This window comes from Triticum urartu, chromosome 3A, assembly GCF_056163025.1.
Source record: "Triticum urartu cultivar PI428250 chromosome 3A, HENAU_Tu73, whole genome shotgun sequence".
Taxonomy (NCBI): domain Eukaryota; kingdom Viridiplantae; phylum Streptophyta; class Magnoliopsida; order Poales; family Poaceae; genus Triticum; species Triticum urartu.
In genome coordinates this window covers 388,487,016-388,505,764 of record NC_141875.1, presented here as the reverse complement: position 1 = coordinate 388,505,764, position 18,749 = coordinate 388,487,016, and positions in this window count along the sequence as shown.

The following is an 18,749-nucleotide window of genomic DNA, read 5'->3' as shown; positions in this document are numbered from 1 at the left end:
CCGGTAGTAAACCAAGGCCGCTTGGCAAGTCTCGGTCCAATCCGGAAATGTTTAATCCCCACACACGAAAGAAAGCTAGAATTGACCACCGGAGGAGAACGAACCGCCGGAATGCAAAACGGACAACGGGGAAAATGCTCGAATGCATGAGATGAACACGTATGCGAATGCAATGCACATGATGACATCATATGAGATGCATGACAACGACAACCACACATGGAGACAAAACCCGAACCCAGAAAATAAATATAACTTAACGCCGGAAACGGCAAGAGTTGGAGTACAAATAGGGAAAGTTACATCCGGGGTGTTACACCGGGCAAGGAGGCAAGTCGCAACTGGATTATGTACTTTGACGGAGCTTTCTCGTTGCATGGCACCGGTGCTGGTGTGCTGCTCGTCGCACCCACCAGAGAGCACCTCAAGTATGTAATCCAGATGCACTTTCCCAGGGAGATGTCCACAAACAACACTGCTGAATACTAGGGGTTGCTTGCCGGTCTCAGGATCGCGGCAGACCTCGGGATCAAGAAGCTCATCATCAGGGATGATACGCAACTTGTTGTCAGGCAAGTCAACAAAGATTATCAGATCCCGTTGATGGAGGCCTATGTGGATGAGGTGAGGAAGCTAGAGGAGCGCTATGACAGTATACAGGCGGAGCATGTTCCCTGAGTGGAGAACGACATCGCCGACTACCCGTCGAAGTGCGCTGCCTTCAAACTACCGGTGGAACCAGGTACTTTTGTGCTTCGCCTAACACAACCATCCGTTGAACCAACAACAGAGCAGAACAAGTGAAGGAAATCAGGCCCCGGCAAGTACTTTCCCACCGAGCTCCCAGGAGCCGCCGGCAAGGATGTTACCGTGGGCACTAAGCCAGCCGTGGGGCAACCGACTCTGGCGGGGCGTCAAGTCCTGGCTGTAGAGACAACTGCTCCCATGGCCGAGGAAGTGCCTTTAGTCCTTGTCGTCGAGCCTCAGACTCTGACATGGGCACAACATACCGTCAGATTCCTCCAAACAGGGTAACTCCCTAAGGAGCAGGAAGAGGCAGAGAAAGTAGCCCGTCAGTCTGCCATGTATCAGTTAGTCGACGACGTACTGTACAGAAAAAGAACGAACGGTGTGAAATTTAAGTGCATTCCCTGGGAGGAAGGACTGGAGTTGTTAGCAGAGATACACGGAGGCATATGTGGCTCTCACATAGGGTCAAGGGCCCTTGCCGGCAAGGCATTCCGGCAAGGTTTCTTCTGGCCCACCGCCCTCTAGGATGCAACGTCACTAGTAACCAAGTGTGAAGCGTGCCAGTTACATTCGAAGAAGCGTCATCAACCAGCTCAAGCGCTCCAAAACAATCCCTCTCTCCTGGCCATTCTTGGTCTGGGGGCTCGACATACTAGGCCCCTTTCCCCGTGCTTACGGGGGCTTTGAGTACTTGTGCGTTGCAATCGACAAGTTCACAAAGTGGCCGGAGGTGGAGACAGTGAGAAAGGTGACAGCACAATCGGCCATCAAATTCTTCAAGGGGCTAGTTTGCCATTTCGGTGTGCCAAATAGGATCATCACCGACAACGTCACCCAATTCATGAGCCATGCCTTCATGCAGTACATCTAGGACCTCGACAGCAAGGTCTGTTTTGCTTTTGTTGCACATCCACGAAGCAACAACCAGGCTGAAAGGGAGAATGCTGAAGTGTTGTGAGGCCTCTGGACAAGGACTTTTGACAGGCTACGCAGGTGCGGACGACGCTGGATTGATATATTGTTGGCGGTTCTTTGGTAAATCTGAAGAACGCCAAATCGAGCCACTGGTCAGACACCCTTCTCCCTCGTTTACGGGGCAGAAGCAGTTCTCCCCACGGAACTCACGTACGGGACACCTCGAGTGCCGCTTATGATGAGCTTGAACAAGAGAAGTTGCGACAAGATGACGCGACGCTCCTTGAGGAAGATCGTCTTCGGGCGGTTGTACGAGCAGCGTGCTACCAGCGAGCCTTGCGCCGCTACAATAGCCGCAAGGTTCATGAAGGAATCTTTGAGGAAGGCGACCTTGTTCTTCAGCATGTTCAGTCGGCCAAGAGTTCCCACAAGTTGATGCCGAATGGGAAGGCCCTTATCGGGTAATACGAGTCACCAGGCCTGGTGCGGTCCGCCTAAAGACCGAAGATGGAGTTCCAGTGAGCAACTCCTGGAACATCGAACATCTTCGCAAGTTCTACCCATAAGGCGCGGTTGCCGGGCCCCCCAGCAAACTACCTTTTGTACAAGCCTTGCCGACAAGGCATGTAACCCTTTGTACAAAGCCAGGCATAGACCCTGAGCATAAATAAACGAAGCGCTGGCACCCTAAGTTATAGCATGCATGCTAGGTTGAGTCTCTCCCTCAGTTAGGGTTGCTAGTGCTTAGCGGCAGCAAACCCCTAGCATAGAGGTCAAGTGTGCGTCATTCTGTTCCTTTCCGTCCTCTTTGGTTCGCAGGGTACATGGACATTTCTGTTGAGCTATTGGGAGGAGAAAGAACGGGCCGTCGCTCCAGCCCCGGCAAACTAAGGTTGCCAGGGGCTGCGGACACGGGGATCCAACCGCGACAGGCCAAGGTTCCCGGGGGCTGCAACGTCAGATAAGTTCTCCCCCCCCCCCACTCTGTACGCCCGTGTGAACCTTGAACGTATAAGGCTTCGATTGATCTCGTACCATCTTACCCCCTTCGTTCCTTGTCCGAAAACTCTACTTTGGGCCGGAACTTGGTTGTAGAGTGGTGGAAGAAGGGCGAGCGAAAGGCCTAATCCTACTCGGCCCCTACCTTCGCCAAGAGCGTGAGCGTAGTTGGGCCTAGAGCAGGGGACGGCAAGGTCTGTTGCCGGGAGACCATGTTTATCATAAGATAACGAGGACGCATTCCTTGGTGTGGCCCTCGCCCACGCGCAAACAAAACCTGGCAAACACCCTTCCTTTCATTCATACGTTGCAAGCAAGTACAATTCATACGGAATGGGCACACGAGCAAGGGGATTACAAATTTTGAAATCTAACAAGTGCTCGCAGGCTTACAAACTAGAAAAGATAAGTGCCCTGTGATCCCTGTTCTCCCAGGTGTGGCAGGTCAAGGCAAAAAGGAAGGGACGGGGAACGCGCCGATGGAGAGCTTGACGAGAAAGGCCCTCGGCAGAGCGCACGGCGAAGGGAGGGACGACGCGGTTAGTCGGAGATGAGGTCGACGTGCCCCTGCCCGACGCTCTCATCGTCGCTGTTGCTATCCTCCTCATCACTCCCGCTTGAAGAGGAGTCTTCATCGTCGGAGGAGCTCTCCACGTAGCACTTCAGGCGAGTTCCCGAGTCTCCAAAGACCTTGACGAAGAGCAGGTTGTTCTCTATTAATTTGAAGTAGAGAACGAGCCCCGCCGTCAGGCTATGGATCCGAGCGAAGGTCTTCCATCCGCGGCGAAGATACATGACCTGAGGGGTGGGGAAGTCGACGTCGACCTGCGTGCCACCGTTCCCGCAGCCCCTCATGTGCAACCTCAGAGTCTGGGGCGGATCGAGCTCCATCTCCCGAGCGAATGGCGCAGGAAGGCGGAGACAACGATGCAGTGCCCGACGCAGCCTGATGAAGAACTCACGAGGCTGGTCCCCGACGGGGCCCTCCATCGGAGGAAGCATCGCCGACGGAGGCAAAGCCGGTGCGCCGCCCCGTCCCCCTCTTCCCCGAGCACCACGCCAGCCTTGGCCTCATCCCCTCCCCCTTCCTCTCGTGGTCGGCTCCGCCGCCACGGGCTCTTGGGAAGGAGGGACGCGCTGTCGAGCAGAGACCCTCGGCACCACCACCGAAGGACCAGCGCCCCCTCTCGCCATGACAAATGAAAGAGCGGAGCCAGGGTGGAAGGAGAGGGATCATGGAAGATTGTGGGAGGCCATCCCCCTCCCCCCTTCATATAAAGGGGCGGGGTCGAGATTGGGTCGCCCCACTCAGCTAATCCAACCATTGGAGCACAGGGAATCGAGGCCGACCCACTGCCCCAATCAACAGCGGCCCGTTTCCCCGCCTCGCCATTAAAGGCCCGCACCCACCGCCTACCACCTTCAGAGCACAGGGGACATGTGGCAGGCGAGCGAAAACCGAAGGGACCTATGAGGCAGCTGTTCTCCACCCCATGGTCGTGCGGCGCGGGCACCTTGAAGACCATGACCCGAGACCATTTAGTAAATGAGATGTGCCTCTGCGTTTTCCTCTTTTTACGGGGAAGGCACGAGCCACCTCTTTACCACGATGTGATGCATGTGTGCGGAAACCGCCCCACGCATGACTCCCACGTCATGCATGACCCTCCACGTCACGTGTTCAACACGGGTCGTGGGGAAGCGCAGCGAACGGGAAATTACTGCGGTAAAAATCCGCCCCACCTGCCCGCGCATCGTTCTGGGCATAGCCCAACAATGCATCGCGCTTATGTGTGGCCCAGGCCCGGGGGCTCCGGTCGGTGTACAAAAGTAGGGGCTCTCCTTTTGGGCCCCTTAACTTGTGCACGGGCAGTCAGAGCCGCGCCCACGGCCACACTACGCAGGGCAGGGGAGGGATGCTAGAGCAACGCCAAGACCAGAGACGCAAAGAGAGAAAGAGGGCGAGGTGGACTCCCCCGATAAGACTCTTGCTGGGGTGGCTTCCGCAGCCTCGGCAAGATCCTTGCCGGGGCAACTTGCCTAACACCAGCAGAGCGCGCCACCCTTGAGCCTAAGGGGTTCCTATGCCATATTGGAACCAAGGCTCAGGAGGCGCCTCCATGGTGGCATGCTGATCTTTGTAGAGATCATAGACACACAAGATCAGATGGAAACCAGGAGGCGAAGACCCTTGGCGAGATCCTTGCCGAGGAGGTCCATGAGACCCCCGGCAAGACCCTTGCCGGGGACGACCACGGTGCCGCAGCGAGGCCCTTGCCGGGCCCACGGCAAGACCCTTGCCGAGGACGCCCGTGAGGCCGCAGCCATGCCACGCTCGCCAAGACTCCGCCGCCGCTCCCATACAGCTGCCAGCTCGACCAGCGGAGCAGGCATCTACGTGGCAGCACGTGGCCTCTACACCAACTTAGCAAGCATCTGCGTGGTGGCATGGAGATCTTCGTGAAAGCTCCACCATCGCGCCAGCCCAGCGGCCAGCCAACATGGCGCCACAACGCCTCGTCAGCTTGGACGTGCGTCGGAGACAGGCGAGGCGACGACAGCTGGGATGAGCTTCTTTGCCGTCCCCAATAAAGAGAGAGGGGCACATCGGCAATGCATTAAATACGTTTGTCTGACTGTGCCAGGGGATAGACTCAGCCCCTGTACACCTTTCCGCCTCCTGCGTGCCACTGTGGCGACCCCTTTTGTCTTTAAAAGGAGCCCCGAGGCATACTGGAGAGAGATTTAGATCTTTTGGCCTAGAGGGCCACGGCAGCTAGTTCAAGAACACAAGAACACCTAAATACACATACCAGCATGACTATGGTTTTACGCGTCTCTGCAGCCCGAACCTGGATAAACGATTTGTGTGCTGACCGCCAGACCCGCTCTTCGCACAACCCCGTGCCCGCCAACCGTAGAAGAGATCCCAGTGACCCCATATGTGTCATTTTCCACCGACAACTTTTTTCTTTCGGATTTTGATATTTTAAATTTCATTGTTTTGTGCGGCTAACATTTTATTGGATTTAAATTAAGGTATGTTTAGTTTTTATATTAATTTGAATTTGGCTAGAAACTTCGGGCTGTATGCTATTTGGGACAGATTTGGAGGCTGACTTGTGGGTCTACTAGGTTGACGTGTACGAAAGGCTTTGCGAACTTCGTACACAAACGATTCTTGCAGTAGTGACCGTTGGATGTTAATCCAACGGCCGTGCTGCTTGTTCAATATCTGATCTTCTTGCTCCATCCGCCCAAACCAGCGCCGGTGGTATTGCCTGGTCCCGCCTCCTGTGGCCGGCTGTGCTGCCGCACATGCCGCATCACCCCACCCTACTCCATTGCTGGCCAGGCCATTCCTCTACTCACCCACATGTCCTGTAATTTTTCGGTGATGCAGCCGGACCAGTAAACCCTCGTACTCCCCACCGCGTGGGCAACCACTTCCGAGTCTTCCCCGACTCTGTGTCATTCCCTTCCTAGGCCTCACCGTCATCCACCACCCTAGTGCTCTCGGCGCGGCGTGGTCAACATGGTCAACGAATGACATCCATCGGACGTGGACTGTACGTGGAGAGGCTAACAGCTGGGTCCATGGCCGCACATAAGGAAATTACTCCTTATTACGCAAAAAATAATGATTCCTCCACCTGACATCTGGGACCCACCGTAAGGGCCTCTGTATTTCACGAAAAAAACACCCCCCGCTGATAGGTCGGACCCACCAGCTATATCTTCGCACGCAAGGAAGTGCCTCCTTATTACGCACAAAAAATAAATACTCCCCCTGCTAGCTGGGACCCACCATAGTAGGAGGCTGACTTGTGGGCCTACTAAGATGACAGGGATGGAGGGCTTTGTCAACTTAGTCAATATGAACGATTCTAGCTCAAGTGAGCGTACAATGTCCATCCAATGGCCGTAATGCTTCTTCAACCTCTGGTCTTCTTGCTCCAGCCGCCCAAACAAGCGTCGGCCGTGCCGCCGGCTCCTGCCTCCCGTGTCCGGCTATGCTGCCACCGCTGGCCATGCCATCCCTGTATACTCACCCACACCTCCTTTTATTTTCTGGCGACGGCAACCTCACACCGCAGCTGAAGCAGTAAACCCACGTACTCCCCTCCGCGCGGGCATCCACTAGCGCGTCTTCCCCAGCTCCGCGTCGTCCCCTTCCTAGGCCTCGCCGTCGTCCACCGCCCTGGTGCTCTCGGCGCGGCATGGTGAATGCGGTCAATGAACGACTTCCATCATAAGAGTACTGTATGTTGAGAGGATGACAGCTGGGTCCACGGCCACAGCAAGGAAGTGCCTCCTTATTACACGAAAAATAATGATTCCTCCACCTGACAGCACGGACCCATCGGACGGGCCACCGTATTTCATGAAAAAAAAACGTTTCCCTCGAGACTGCTGGGACCCACCAGCTACATCTTTGCACGCAAGGAAGTGCATGATAGTCGGGACCCACCCGGTCGAAGCGTACGTAGCGTTGTCATTCTGGTCGCGAACGTGTATGTACAGACGATCGGTCTGTCTGCAGGCTGCAGCGATGAACCGTGGCCGTGTAAGGAAGGGCACATGTCGTAGTAGAGGCAGGCATGTAGCATGTACACGTACGTACATCGGCCAGGGTGCAAGAAAGTAAATGCAGCCACGGAGGTACATATGGGCGGGGTTTCGAACGCCTAATCGCGCATACATACGGCCAGCGCTTGTGTACATGGCTGGGTCGGAACAGAGAAACTGTGTCGTCGTCGTGTTCATGGGGAGGCAACAGAATGTGTTGTGTTCATCGGGAGGCAACGAACGTGTGTTGTTCATTGGGAGCCAACCGGCTTGGACGGAATAACCGATGGAAAGGAGGCCTGGCATACCACAGAACGGAGGAAACGTCCTTGTGTTCGACCGGCCACGGTCGAAACGGGATCCTGTTCATTGGGAGGGGTCTGGCATACCACAAAACAGAGGAAACAAACCTCCTATGGTTGAAACAGGGTCCTATTGATTGGGAGGGGTGTGGCGTACCGCAAAACGGAGGAAACAGACTTGTGTTGGAGCGCTACGGTCGAAACGGGGGTGCTGTTCATCAGGAGGGGTGTGGCGTACCGCAAAACAGGACTCCACGGGATACAGTTCATCTCCACTGTCGACCTCCTCCAGCCTCCACGGGCTACTGTTCATCCACCGTCGACCTCCTCCAGCCTCCACCTATGACTATTCATCCACCGGCTCCTGTTCATCCAGCCTCCAATGCGCGCTCCTCCACCGGCTACTGTTCAACCAGCCCTCTCTACAGGGTCCTGTTCAACCACCCCTCCACGGGCTACTGTTCATCCAGCCCTCCACCGGCTACTGTTCAACCAGCCCTCCACGGGGTCTTGTTCATCCAGCCCTCCACGAGGTCCTGTTCATCCACCGACTCGATCGATCGGGGATACTGTTCATCCAACGGCAACGGCCTCTACTACCACGGGTTCCCGTTCATCCAACCCCCATTGGGAATTGTTCATCCAAACCCTCCAGCAACGCTCACTGTTCATCTAGAGGCAGCATCGATCGGCTTCAGTTAGCAGTAGTAGCGAAGGAATCACTCGGGTTCAGTTAAGCAAGGGATCGATCGACCGCTCTGGTTCATTAACGCGTAGCCTGTAGTGCAATCGCTCGGGTTCATTCAGAGCCCAAAGCCTCGCTTGGGTTCTGTTAGAGCGCAACGCCTCGCACACATGCGCGTCCATACCAGAGAAACGTGCATCGCTCGGCCCCCGACCACCCACCGTAACCGGGAACTCCCTCGATATTTTCCTCGCCCTCGCTTCTACCACTGCTTTCTCCGTCATGGACGGCCCAAAGAATGTCATGCAGCTGCGTCTCCGGCTCACCCAGGACAAAAAGCCCATTTTCTGTCATGATGTTTTGTCATAGAAGTAGAGCCCACCACATCTATGATGATACCGGGTTTTGTCCCAATTATCGTCATAGAAGTGTCATAAGCATGACAGAAAAAATTTCGTTCGGCCCAAAATTTCACGGATGTGTCTTTTTTTTGTAGTGCTTGCTGATGGTATCTATCCATAGTGGTCCACTCTTGTGAAGACTGTACCCAATCCACAAGGAGAGAAGAGATAGAGGTTTCCCAAATGAAGGAGAGTGCTAGGAAGGATATGGAGCGTGCTTTCGGTGTGCTTCAGTCTCGATGGGGTATTATTCGAAACCCTGCATTGACATGGAGCACGCAGAAGCTTTGTGAGGTGATGACTGCTTGTGTGATCATGGACAACAAGATCATGGAGGATGAGCGTGATGAAAGATCTACGGCCAAGGGTTTGATTTCCAGGGTGAAAATGGTGAGCCTGAGCAGCCACCTCCTGCAACCTTCGAACAGTTTGACCATTTTCATCGTGAATTCAAGGATTGGCGTACTCATGTCCAGCTCTAGGATGACTTGGTTGAGCACATGTGGACTCACATTGGCAACCAGTAGATCTATTAGTTTAATTTCTTTTCATGTAAACAAATTTCGATTGAGTTGTAAGACTATTTGATATTGTTTTCTTTCGATTGGGTTGTAAGACTATTTTGGACGTATAACAATTTTCTATGTTTGATTTGAACCATTTGATATGCTTCATTTTAGTATGCTAGTTGAACGGACGAGATGCGACCGAAAATGCAGCCGTGCGTTGGGCGCACGGCCGCCGCATCCAGAAATCTGGGCGGATATGACCCTATTGCCAACCCCAAATAGACGAAAAGCGGATGAAACTAACGTCCGTTTGGGGTCACGTGTTGGAGTTGGCCTGATGGGGGATGTTTGGGTTGGCAGCGGCAGTGCTACTCCTCGAGGTAGCAGTGGGATAGGAATAAATGTTGCTTTTATATCAAGAATAAATGTTGCTTTCCAGAGCGGAGTGGACACTTGTTTTCTTGTTTGACAAATTTGACTGTGGGAAGACCTAGTGGTGTGGACACGTCTTTTGTGTGGTGTCAGCATATCGGCGCTTGAGCGTGATCTGTCTTGTAGCGGGGAGGAAGAGTTACTACTACTCAAGCTATCGCGGAATTTGTGTGGTTGAACGAGTGGTGCTACTCTCCCTTGCTACAATAACCCGAATGGCTATGTTTGGGCGATTTGTCGGTGTCTAGCATCATGCCGTCTAATCTTTCTCCTATTTCTACTGGATTTCATCTCCATCCTTCATTTCATCTTCCTTTAATTTCCACTTCCACCTTGTCTCCAACGTTCTTCCATCTATTCTCTTCTCTTCCTTCCCTTAGCTCATTTTTTGTTTTTTCTTCCTAATCTTCATGGGTGACATTACCGGTGAAGCTTGTACATATTTTCTATATCCTATAAAGCTATGGTATGCCATTGGCGTACCCTCTAAAAAAGAGGTTACAGGTGAAGTCATAGAGATGGGTGATAGTTGTTCCGGCGGTGCTGCTGTCCGCTGGGGGTTCCTCAATTACAAGTTGATGGAGTTCGGCCGGCTAGGTATGGGTTCGCTGGATTTACAAGATCTGAAGGCTCGGGTTTTGCGATTAGTTCGGGCTTCACGGGATCCAGAGAGGTGCTTGGGGAGGATGCGGACCAATGTTGCGCCTTTCCTCGATTCTGGCGATCTAGGGGATGGAGACAAGGACTATTCTATGAAGTGGGAGTGCCCGCCTGTCTCATTGCCTCCTTTTGTTGTTGATGGCCAGGGTTTGGAAACAATGCATGTACTAATCGAAACACTTCCGATTGATGATGAGATTACCAATGAGAAGAAGATTTTACAGGAGGAGTTCAATAGGCATACCTAGATTAATATGGTCAAGGCTGATGAGGAATCAGGGGACACTATTACAGTTTTACTGAGTGATGTGATGTGGAAGGTCGTCGGGAAATTGTTGTCTCTGGTGATCATCAAGCATAGGCAAAAAATATGCCTTGGCCATGTGCTTGTGGGTACCAACATCTTCTTCAAGACTCTGGTGCCTGCTGACAATCATTATTGTTGGGGAACGTAGCATGCAATTTCAAAAAAATTCCTACGATCACGCAAGATCTATCTAGGAGATGCATAGCAACGAGAGGGGGAGAGTGTGTCCACGTACCCTTGTAGACCGAAAGTGGAACCGTTAGGTTAACACGGTTGATGTAGTCGAACATCTTCACGATCCAACCGATCTTAGTACCGAACGTACGACACCTCCGAGTTCAGCACACGTTCAGCTCGATGACGTCCCTCGAACTCTTGACCCAGTAGAGGGTCGAGGGAGAGTTCTGTCAGCACGATGGCATGGTGACAGTGATGGTGATGTGATCCGTGCAGGGCTTCGCCTAAGCACTATGACACTATGACTGGAGGAGTAAACTGTGGAGGGGGGCACTGAGGGAGTCCTGGACTAAGGGGTACTCGGGCGTCTGACCTATTGGATGTTGGCCGGACTGTTGGGTCATGAAGATACGAAGATCGAAGACTCTACCCGTGTCCGGATGGGACTCTCCTTGGCGTGGAGGGCAATCTTGGCGACCGACTATGAAGATTCCTTTCTCTGTATCCGACCTTGTGTAAACCTAGATCCCTCCTGTGTCTATATAAACTGGAGGGCTAGGTGTGTAGATATCCCCGGATAATCATAGCCAGGTTAGACCTTTAGGGTTTAGCCATTATGATCTCGTGGTAGATCAACTTCTGTAATACTCATATTCATCAAGATCAATCAAGCAGGAAATAGGGTATTACCTCCATAGAGAGGGCCCGAACCTGGGTAAACATTGTGTCCCCCGTCTCCTGTTACTATCGATCCTAGACGCACAATTCAGGACCCCCTACCCGAGATCCACCGGTTTTGACACCGACATTGGTACTTTCATTGAGAGTTCCACTGTGCCATCAAAGGATAGGATCGATGGCTCGCCTTGTTCTCAAGGATAGCGTCACCTCCGGAGGAGCACTGGCCCCAGGCCAAACCCTCCGGTTTGGCGGCTTCAGTATGACCGCCCGTTCGGCCATTAAGCCAACGATGACTTCTCGGGTCATCAAAAATCCATTTCAGGTTGACTCTAAGCACTCCAAGAAGATGGATCTGATGGAGCTGTTGTCTTTAAACGAGCTCCTAGATCGCATCGCCGCCCTGGGGGTCGCCATGGCTATGATCGGATTGGGCTTAAACCCGACCAGAGAGAAATTAAAACTCCGTTGATCACCCATGGAGTAGCGGTACTAGAGGAGCAAGACGACGACTCTTCTTCTATATTAAGGACGAACTACGTTCGGATCTCCGAACGTGAAGAGCCAGACACCTATCTGGAGAAAGCCAGGTCATGTCCTTCAAACTCCGGATCCTGATTTAGGTCAGGGTTCAGACTTCAATCCACCCACCCACCCAGACATAAGCGCTCTCAGGGGCATACGGTAGCATTATAAGGAAACAACCCACCACTTCTGGGCCGGATTCCTCCTTGTCAAAGATAAGACTGAAGATTGCCACGACGAAGACGCGATCACAGCGTTCCGCATCAATTGCACGGATGAAGGAATCCTCAACACCATCAACCGTCGTCACATAACACGCTTCGCAGACTTGGCAACCATAGTATACATGTACTGCGCAATGGAAAGCGCCTTGAAAACTCAGGCAGCTGGCTAGGAACCGCCGGGTTCCCCCCAACCCCTTGTTCAGGTCAAAAGGACGCACCCTAGTGGCACGCCCGACCAAATAACAAAGAAATATAAGCCAATTAGGGAACGTGGAACCGTTCTGGAGGGATGGCTCGATGGACCATGCAAGCTACACACAATGCCGGATACTATATCAACTCACAGCCTTAGAGCATGTTGGATACTCCGGCAGGTGGCCAAGAGCAGTGAGGATATCCTCACTAAAAATAACCCAGAGCAATATACTCCAAAAGACGACGACCCCGGAGTATTGACGGTCTTCGAGACCTTTGCTTCAAACAATAAGCGTAAAAGGGCACTCCACGACCTTGTCGAAGTCTGCCAAATCGCAGCAACAAACCCTTGGAACGATAGGGCCGTAACTTTCAATGCCGAGGATGAACCAAAATTCAGGACAATTCGAGCACAAGCCGCCTTGGTCCTCAGTCCGACCGTGGACGGCTTCCGACTCACCAAGGTTCTCATGGACGGCGGCAGTGGACTAAATCTCATCTATGAGGATACACTCAGTAAAATGGAAATAGACAGGAGCTGCATCAAGCAAAGTAGCACGACCTTCCGGGGAATTATTCCCAATCGGGAGGCGCAATGCGTGGGAAAAATCACACTCGACGTGGTGTTCGGCACATCGGAGAACTATCGTACCGAAGAACTAACCTTCCAAGTGACCCATTTCAACATCGGATATCACGCCCTATTGGGGCGGGACGCATTTACACGCTTCCAGGCTATACCCCACTATGGGTATATGAAGCTCAAGATGCCAGGGGCCAATGGCATAATCAGTCTCGCTAGTGATCCGGACATAGCACTCCGCGCCAAAAACAAAACCGCATCGCTGGCCCTCGAGGCATTATCTGAAGCCCTCGCGACCGAAGAATTAACCACATTACGCTCCACGGTGGATAAGGATGACATAATCTTGGACAAACGACCCAAATCCACCTCCTTTAAACTAGCAGAATAAATAGTCACATTCCAAGTCCATCCAACGGACCCCAAGAAAATAGGATCTATTGGGGCGCAACTGGACCCAACAGTCGACACCGTGCTATGAGAATTTCTACATCAAAACTAGGATATATTTGCCTGGCACCCTTATGATATGCCAGGAATCCCATGCAGATTGACCGAACATAGCCTCAACGTATTGAAGGAATTTAAACCGGTCAAACAAACACTGCGGCATTTTTCCGAACCCAAACGTCAAGCGATGGGGGAGGAGCTAGCCAAGCTAATCGAGGCCGGATTCATTAGAGAAATAAAACACCCGGACTGGCTAGCAAACTTGGTGATGGTGCCAAAGAAGGATACATCCTGACGCCTGTGCGTCGATTTCAAAGACCTCAATAAGGCCTGCCCTAAGGATCCCTTCCCCCTCCCCCGCATCGACCAAATTATCGATGCCACAGCAGGACACGATTCGTTATGCTTCCTCGACGCATATTCCGGATACCATCAAATCAAAATGAAGGAGTCCGATCAAGCCGCAACGGCATTCATTACCCCATACGTGCCATTCTGCTTCAACACCATGCCCTTCGGGCCGAAAAACGCAGGGGCCACCTACCAACACATGATTCAAACAGGCCTAGAGAAACAGATCAGCAAGACAGTTGAATCATACGTGGACGACGTCGTCATTAAAACTAGGCACGCCAACTCACTAATAGACGATTTATGTCTTACATTCGACAACCTCCGCGCATATGACATAAAGTTCAATCCGTACAAGTGTGTTTTCGGCGTTCCTGCTGGAAAGTTGCTAGGCTTCATCGTTTCCAATAGAGGAATTGAAGCAAACCCGGCCAAAATCCAAGCCTTGTCGCAATTAGCCACACCAACGGACCTTAAACAGGTCCAAAAACTCGCTGGGTGTGTGGCAGCGTTAAGCCGCTTTATCTCCCGATTGGGAAAAAAATCATTGCCATTGTATTGCCTCCTCCAGCACACCGATCAATTCGAGTGGACGGATGCGGCAACAACCGGACTGGAAGAAATAAAAACCCTTCTGGCAAGCAACCCAATCCTAGCCGCACCAAACGTCAGCGAACCCATGTTATTATACATATCTGAAACACACCAGGTGGTGAGCACCGTGCTCGTCATGGAATGAGAGCAGGACGGACACAAATTCCCAATTCGGAAGCCGGTATGTTATGTATCCACCATGCTCGCACCATGCAAATCCCGGTACCCTCATTATCAAAACATAGCATACGCGGTCTTCATGGCATCACAGAAGCTACGACACTACTAACAAGAATTTTCTATCACAGTGGCTTTCGAAGTACCACTCAATGATATAATAAACAACTGCGATGCTACGGGACGGATAGCCAAATGGGCCATAGAGCTCCTTCCATTCGACATAACATACAAACCGCGCCGAGCCATCAAATCCCAAGTACTGGCGGACTTCGTCACCGAATGGACAGAGCACATATTCCAACTGGGTTATGTATTTCGATGGTTCCAAAATGCTGGCAGGACTAGGAGCAGGCGTCGTTTTAACGTCCCCCACTAGAGACGTAGTTCAGTACGTACTCCAAATATTATACACAGACTCCAACAACTCAGCCGAATACGAGGCCTTATTACCTGGTCTCCGGATGGCTGTCTCTATGAGCATACAACGCCTGGAAGTGCGCGGGGATTCCAACCTCACAATATCTCAAATAAATGGAGATTTTGATGGCAAAGATCCGAAGATGGCGGCTTACCACAATTCCATCCTAAAAATGTCGGCTTGATTCGAGGGGCTTGAGTTTCATCATGTGGCTCGAGAAAGCAATCAAGTGGCGGACGTCCTCACTCGCATGGGCGCCAAGCACGACCCCGTCCCACCAAATATCGTTCTAGAAAGGATCTTTAAGCCGTCTGTGGTATGGCAAGGGGATAGCGGTAACACTAGTCTGAATCCGAACACAACCCCAGCCTCCGAACACAACGATATCATCTGGGGCAAAGCCAGCAAAATAACACCGTCGGCCCACCTAATCATGGCAGTCATTGCCCCATGGACCGAACCCTTCTTGGCCTACCTTAATAGGAAAGAACTCCCAGAGGACCAGAATGAGGCTCGCAGCATTGTTCGGCGCTCGAAGGCCTACAAGGTTCATGAAGGAGAGCTATATAAGAAAAGCGCTACGAGAGTTCTTCAAAGATGTATCTCCGAGGAAGAGGGGCAGAAGCTCCTGGCTGAAATTCACGCCGGTCTCAGCGGGCACCATGCTGCAGCTCGGGCCCTTGTTAGCAAGGCCTTTCGTACAGGTTTTTACTGGCTGACGGCCCAAGCAGATGCACAGGACCTTGTCCAACATTGCATCGGATGCCAGCTATTCTCCAACCAAAGCAACATGCCCCACCGCTCTACAAACAATCCCCATCACTTGGCCTTTCGCGGTCTGGGGGCTCGATATGGTCGGACCCCTTAAAGGAGATATCCATAAGAGAAAGTATCTGCTGGTCATGGTGGATAAATTCACTAAGTGGATAGAGGCCAAACCAGTCAAAACAGCTAAGCGGGGCCAGTGAGAGACTTCATATCTGGCGTGGTGCACCGTTATGGTGTTCCACACAGCATCATCACCGATAATGGCTCCAATTTCATAGCCGAGGAGTTGAAAGCTTGGTGTGCTAATCTAGGCATTAAGCTCGATTACGCCTCTGTCTATCAAGTCGAACGGGCTAATGGTCTTATTATGAGCGGCATTAAAACTAGACTAGTGCGGTCTTTGAAAGAATCAGACAAGCACTGGGTTGAGGAGCTTGACTCCGTACTCTGGGGGCTGCGGACCACGCCCAACCGCACTACTGGATATACACCTTTCTTCATGGTGTATGGTGCGGAAGTTGTGTTGCCCTGCGATATTATCCATGACTCACCTCGAGTGCGCATGTATGAAGAGAGAGAGGCCGAGCTTGATCGGCAGGACAGCCTAGATACCCTAGAGGAGGAGCGTGATGTTGCAAAAGCCTGTTCTGCATTTTATCAACAACAGGCTCACAGATACCAGAGTAGAGAAGCACGGGTAAAACTTACAACGTCAGCAAACTCTTCCTAGGCTTGCCAGAGAATAAAAAGGACAAACTCAAGCCCAAGTGGGAGGGTCCCTTCATAATCGACGAGGTTCTCACGGGAGGAGCATACTGCCTGCGTGCTGCATCAGACAATCGGCTAGAGCCGAACCCCTGGAACGCAGCTAGACTCCAAAGATTCTATGCCTAGCGCCGAACTATGTGTTTGTCTCCTTCTCCCCGTTGTCCCCTTTAATTTTTCCTCCCTTTTCGTTTTTTCTTTTGTCTAGAACTTAAACTCTTTCACACGACTAAACCATGCACTTGTGATGTACACATCCTCGAGCATGTATGTCCACTATACCTGGGGGCTTCCCGGACAGAAGCTTATTTTCCGAGCATAATGCTCATCACATATGTGTTTCTTCTCATATGTACCTTTTCTTTTTTCTTCTCCATTATATGCATCGGTATGACTTAAGTTTTGGCCAAGCTGGGTTGCCTGGCTCCTGTGCTTATGCCCTACGTTCCCGTTAGTTTGGCTAGGGCTTAAAGGGAGCACCTCTGCGATTGGTACTGCCATGTCATCCGAATGTGTACCTCAGACTAGGTGAAGCCGAAAGCTAGTGTTCTTAAGAGCATACTCGGTCGGCGGACTAAAGATGCTTCATATTCCTTCCATTATGAACCCCCAGATGATTACCTATACTGTAATGTTATCAATGACAGTTCAGACATGCACTTTAATCTGTTCACACCCAAGGAAAGGAACCCCTAACGGAACTATTCTCCCTGGAAGATGTTTCTTACAATCATAATGTACTATTCTACCTATACACATTGTCTGTTCAAGAAACTATGACCCTACGCCTGGTTTCCACGCATACCCTGGCCTATTTTACCGCTAAGGTATTCGGAAACACTCCGCACCTTCGGGTCCAGAGGTTGTAGCGAAAAGGTCCACCATGACAATTGTTTTTATAATTCAGCTAGAATCACATATGTCAAGGAAAGTACATAGTCACCAGGACTCAAAAATTTGCTCCTCTATGTCGTCCAGCAGGCGGTCTAACTTACAATCTTGCTGGGAGTACTTGGCACCTACTTCTACTTGGTCATATACCAAATTAACGGGAATTTATTTTCCATCTGACCCTAGAATTCCCACCTAAGCCATATGATTCGGATCAAGGTTGGTATACCATGTCTTCACCACGGCCTAGGCTTCCCGCGCACCTTCCCGACAGGCCGATATCTTCCACAGTCGAACGCGCCGCCGCGCTCCCTTGACTAGCTGTATCAGCTCCTCGATTTTTCTTGGAGGGGAGGCGGATGGCCATAGGGCCTTGGCAACACTTCGCATCGCCTGCCGAGCTTGCTCGTGCACCTGCGACAGCTCTTGTAGCAGATCGCTCAACGATCCGGACATTTCCTCTTCAGGACGACCGGTCAGCATACCTGCAGATATAACTCTATGAGCACCTTCTGCCTCCGAATTATTCGAAAGTAAGTTCGACCACATATTGAATATGCCGCCTCGCAGCCTTTTATTCTCCTTTACGGAGTCCGCGAGTTGGGGTCGTACATCTTTCAGTTCTTCGCCCAGTTGGGTGTTCGAATCCCGGACCTTGTTTTTCTCCACAACGACCTTTGTTAACATACGCTTGCCCGCGGCTAGCAGTTTTTTGGATCCTGTTCTTCGCTTCGAGTGGCTTCCAGTTGTTCTTGCAGTTGATCTAATGATCCAGTTAAGAGGTAAGCAACCATGTTAGCATTATTGGTATACCGTTATGTTTTCTCGATGGAGGGAAACATTATCGGGAGATGCCTTCTTAGATTTCTCCAGTTCGGCATTGGGAGCAGCTAGTTGGGTCTGACACTTTTCTAGCTCCTGAGATAACAGACTATTCTTCTCCGTCAGCACCTGGTTATACATTGATCCTTAAATTAGTTGTGTCAACTACTTTAACTCTTTGGGGCTACTCGTGTATGATTATTAAATCTACGCTTACCCGCATATCTTTCAGATGTCGGTCTGTGGCTCAGACAAGACCATCCCCAGCAACTCGGATGTATGTATCGGCCGAATTAAAGGCTTCAAATGCCTCTTTTGAAAAACTGGGATTACGAAGAACGGCCCTCCGATGACAATGATTCATAGGGCTCTCCACTTCAGAGTTTGTGACGGACATGTCGTCTGAATCCTCTGTGGAGGAACAGTTCGGTGCCACTCCCGTGTCAGCCCCCGTCCTTTGGGCAGGATCCGGAACCTGACTCGTGGATGCACGTCCGGACGGATCCCCGGACACAGTCCGGAGGATACTTTTCCTGATAGAATGCGGCGAATGGCATTACAAATTGAGGTGACGATCAGAAAGGGTATTCTTGAAAAGG